Below are 5,097 nucleotides of genomic sequence, written 5' to 3'. Positions count from 1 at the left end.
CGGGGGGGGAAGTGGGGGGAGGACGGGCGCGCCCGCGCGGGGCAGGGCGGCGGGCCGAAGCGCATGCGCGGGGCGGGGCGACCGTTGGGGCTGCGGGCCGCTGCCTCGTGCGTGGGCGGCAAGCTGCCCCGCCCCAGCGGCGGTCGTGACGGGGTCTGCGTTACGGACCGCGCTGCGGCGACGCCCCTCGGTTTAACGCTCCTTCCGCCTGGGGCGTTGGGAAGGGTCCAGCGTTTCTCCCCTTCCTCGACCCCCGTTACGAGAAGGAAGGGTTTGGTCCGCGCCTGGGCCGGTACCGCGTTTGTGGCGTCTCTTGGCCTTTCGCCGGCCCCGTGCTGTACCTGAGGGGGCAGGAGTTCCGTGCTGCAGCGGCTGTAGTGCCGGGGCCGCCTTTTAAGAAACGTCGGCGACACGACGCGCTGAGGGGAGGCAGCTGCACCCGTGAGGGGTTTGCCGCCGTGAAACGATGCGCTGGAAGAAAAGGGGAGAAGGCAGGCTTCGCAATAAGAATGGGGATGCGTGCTCCATTGCTATTTGATGGTAGGCCAGCAGCAGAGTTTATTTTAGGTTGGGCAGTTCACAGTGACTGCACAAAGCAGCTGCCGGGCTTTGATGCAGTGTTGCTGACGTGAGTTGCTCTGGCTGCGCTTTGCTTCATCTTCTTGGGCAGAGGAGAACCACAGGGGTCAGCGAGAGCTGATGGCTCTGCGGCGTGGCTAATCCTTCAGTGCCAGCTCCGCTCGTTTTATCAAGCAGCATATGAGAATAGTTATTCTTCTTGCTCTAGTTGGTCTCTGACTATTCTCATGCCATTAGAGAGTGGTTTCTGTGAAAACTACGTTTTCCAGGCCAATTTGGAAAAAAAACAACAAAAAAAAACAACCAAAATTTGCACGCAAGTGCTGCTGAAGCGTATGCTAGGCATGCATTCCCGTACAGTTTCACAGTGAAAATGAGTCTATTGGCTTGCTATTCTCTCATAACCACGTTTCCCTTTTCTGGTTCAATGCCATGTACCAAAGCTTATCTCCTTTCCTCTTGGCACATAAAAAAGCTGCCCTTCAGTGGGAAGCAGAGGCAGGCAGAACAATTCCTGAGAAATGCCATCACCCTGCCCTTCCAAAATCTGAACTAGTGCAGTCTCCTATGTAATACAGATCAGAGTGATCCTGCTTACGATTTTGGAGAAACTGCTCTCCATTAATTAAGAGAGAGAGGAAAAGGCAGGACCAGCTCCTTCCTTCCCACCTGGCCACCAGCTCTGGCCCATACAGCATATATATATGTCTCACACAGTGCTGCCACATACCCCCTTCTGTGCAGGAATACATGTTCCCATTACACGGTTTCCCATTACATGCTTTCCCTCAGGTTTGTTTCGGTCTCTGTTTGTAGTGCCTCTCTCTGCCTGTGGAGCTGTAAGGGTGAGTCTTGATCCAATTTTGCTTAAAGCTTGACTTGAGAACTTGGAAAGAGTTGGCTAGGAATGTTTTACAGGCTGTTAGAATCGAAGAAAGACCTTATTAAAGAAATACATGCCCTGGGAAGTACAAAGTCTTCTTAAATAACTATCTTGCACAAAAGCAAGCACAGCTAGCCAACTGAAAATGCCCTTCGCCTCCAGCCCCACAGCTAAATAGCTCAATAGTTTTTCCAGTTACATACTGTAAAGTTGAAAGCCGGACTCTCATGCTGCATGCCAAGTTCACCTCTATAGATCTGCATAATAATTCTAGGATTTCCTTTTTTCCTGAATACAACACAATTCTGCTGAAAAGCAGGAATGTGTTTTATAAATCCATGCTTATCTGAGAATGAGTGGCTGGAGGTTTACAATTCCACATAGAATACACATATGCTATGTTTATGAGGAGGTGCACATTTATTTGGGGGGGTTTAAAAGCAAAAATGTCCAACTAAGTAACACTGCTATTTGAGCTGGCCTGTGTGAGAAAGAACCAGAACACCATCCATGGGAAAATGAGGATAATCATTATTATCTAAAATATTTAATAATATCTAAATAACTATTTAATGTGTTTGAGTTGTTATTCCCCACACCCTGCCATGTATTTCACAGAGGTCAGAGGTGGTGAAAATGCAGTAGCAAACAGCTGAAATGGTTACATGATGTGCTGAACTGCCCAGAGTGCACTAGTTTTGATCAACCCAAAACAGTTTAGGTTTTGCATAGATATATCTCAGAAAATTCCAATTCAGCAATGCCTTCGTGGCTATTTCTCTGAATACAAAAAACCAAGCAATCCTCCCCAAATCCATCCATGTGTTTGAAAGGTACTAACCTGTATGTACGTGGCAGAGACACTGCTAGCCATGAGCGATTTCTAGAAGGCTGAGATCAGACAAACTGACCCATACAGACAGACCTCTTGGTCAGAGGGTTAAGAAGGGGGCTTCCCAGTGGGCCTCGGGAACCACAGGCACACAGCCAATGGTCTGATGGGAACAAGTTTGTCAGAGCTTTGTGTTTTGCAGTTTTCTCCTTGCCTTCTGATACAGAGAACGAACTGCTAATTGCTCAATGATTGTCTCTCTATAACTTTACATATGAGACAAAGACTGGTGTTTGTAAGAATGAACCATGAACAATCACAAAATCTTGTCGAGAAGGCACAAGTAGAGGCCTTGCTTGAATAGATAGGGCTGGCAAAGATACGAACTCCTGCCTTTGTTCTCGTAACCATATGATTCTTGTAACACTGCTTACCAAGGACTGGTGTCTGTCAGGGATTAAGTTTGTCAGGGACCGGTACTCGTCAAGGACAGATGCGTTAACCAAGGAAGTGATAACAAGAACTGAAATATAGGTCTAAGATAAGGTGTATGAGAAGCAACCATAAAACTGTTATAATTGCCTAGTAAGAAGAGAGCATGCGTAGATGACTAAAGTTCATCTAAAGGACAGAAGAGGAAGATAGAACCCCTGAAGAAGTAAACGACTACCAAAGACAAATCTGAGCATGCGCAATGATGACATATACATTTTAGAATTGCTGACACGAGCCTTTTTAATTACTCTGCCTCACTTATGCATATGTATGTTTTTGTATTGAATAACCTTATGAATATGTGTATTTACATTGTATAAATTTATGGTAAGTTGTGCAACGGTGTGCACGATAGGTGGAGCGATCCCCCGTGCAACCAGCGCTGTCAATAAAGAATACCTACTTAATAGCCAATCAAACTATTGAGTTAATTTCTTTGAATCACTTCTATTGTAATGCCTACTTTTATTCTTTATTGTGCCCTTGTATTTTCTACATTGTATGTCCACAACATCCAACCTGGGAGCTGCTTTACTTCCCCAGGCTGGTTCTCTTCAAGATGAAAGCTTGACACTTAAGAAGTTGTAGGAAATCTTACCTCCCAGCTTCCTGCGACAAGCGCCGGGGATTGCAGTAAGCTCATCACTCTGTTCTGTAAAAAGGTAGGAGGAATCAGTGGACAGACTCCTATTCTAAATGAGAAGCTAATGCCTGTGTGCTCTTATTTCTGGTTTTGAGAGTTAGTGATACTGCTTGTAATGTATTGTGGCTCTCATCCAACGTCCCTGGAAACCACTGGAAAGGGTCCCATTGACTTCCAAAATAGTTTGATCAGGCCTGAAACCCACAAAGACACCATTGTTTAGTTTTGCTGTCACTGGGGGGTTTTGGCACAGTGCTCCCTTCCTGCCCTCAGATACATGTATCTACTAAGTCCTTGCAAGTAGTGATTTACATGTGTGATGTATAATCTCTGATGACAGAAAGAGGTTACCTTTTGCTGAACGTGGAGACTTTGAGGCTGGATTCCTGGCAATCCCTTGTAACTGTTCTGGTAAATGCTTTCCTTCTGTTCTGTTAGTAAATATAAAATAACTTATGTGATTGGGTTCTCTTAAAGACTTGAATTTAAAACTTGCTGGGTTAGCAATTGTAGAATCAGAAAACATCTAGAAAATGCAGTTAATGTTTATAAAATTGCACTGGTCAGGAATTACATTTTAGGAAATGGAAATCTGATTAGTCTCCTTATGTATTTAATTAAGTTTATTCAGCCATCTCCTTAGCTCTGCAGCAATAATTTAAGAACACAAAAGACTAGCCTGTGTATGCTATGCTGCATGATGCATATTAGTAGTGAAAGGGACCTCAGACTCCCAAGCTTTGGACCATATCTGAAGTTAGGCAATGTAGAGCCTATGGAATTGGAAGTTTTGTAGCAGGATTAGTGATCATTTAAAATAATCTACAACAGAAGAATAAAGCCTGGATGGTTGCTAAGCTACTTGGTTGGTTGGTTGGCTTTAAGGGATCTGTAAGACTGCGATAGTTTTTCTCCTTGCTGTAAAGGCTGACTTACTAAACCAAGAAACACAACAAATTAAAACATAGATTCTTAAAACTGGCCTTTATTTTCATGTATCTTTCTGCTGTCTATTTTTAATACATCTTTGTTGTGGTTTCAGCCCAGCTGGTAACAAAGGACCACGCAGCCGCTCGCTCACTCCTCCCGACCCCCTCCGGTGGGATAGGGAGGAGAATCGAAGGAGAGAAAAGAAGAAAAAAAACCAAACGGAATCTCGAGGGTTGAGATAAGTGCAGTTTACTGGGACAACACAAAAAAAAGAGAAGTCACTACAACAACAACAACGGTACTACTAAAAGAATATACAAAACGAGTGATGCACAGTGCAACTGCTCACCACCCGGAACCCAATGCTCCGCCACTTTCCCCCACCGAAATTCAGGAGAGCCCCCCGGCTGCTCCCCATTTATATACTGAGCATGATGTCACATGGTATGGAATAGCTTCTTGGCTAGTCCAGGTCAGCTGTCCCAGCTGTGCCCCCGCCACCTCCCAGGTTCCTGTAAAAATTAACTCTATCCCAGCTGAACCCAGGACAATCTTGTATCCAGGATTAATGTTAATAAACTAAGAAATAGTTTCCAACTGTGGCCAGTCAGGCAAGGGATAGAGATGGGATGCTATGAGAATAGGACTCCTCTCTGAAAAACTAATTTAAAAATACTGCTATTCCCTGATACTAATGTAATCGACAGGGAACCAAATTGTTCCCTGACATTGTGT

This window comes from Accipiter gentilis, chromosome 12 (assembly GCF_929443795.1).
Source record: "Accipiter gentilis chromosome 12, bAccGen1.1, whole genome shotgun sequence".
In the NCBI taxonomy this organism is placed as follows: domain Eukaryota; kingdom Metazoa; phylum Chordata; class Aves; order Accipitriformes; family Accipitridae; genus Astur; species Astur gentilis.
The sequence above is the reverse complement of the archived record's forward strand: the minus strand, read 5'-3'. Positions refer to the sequence as shown.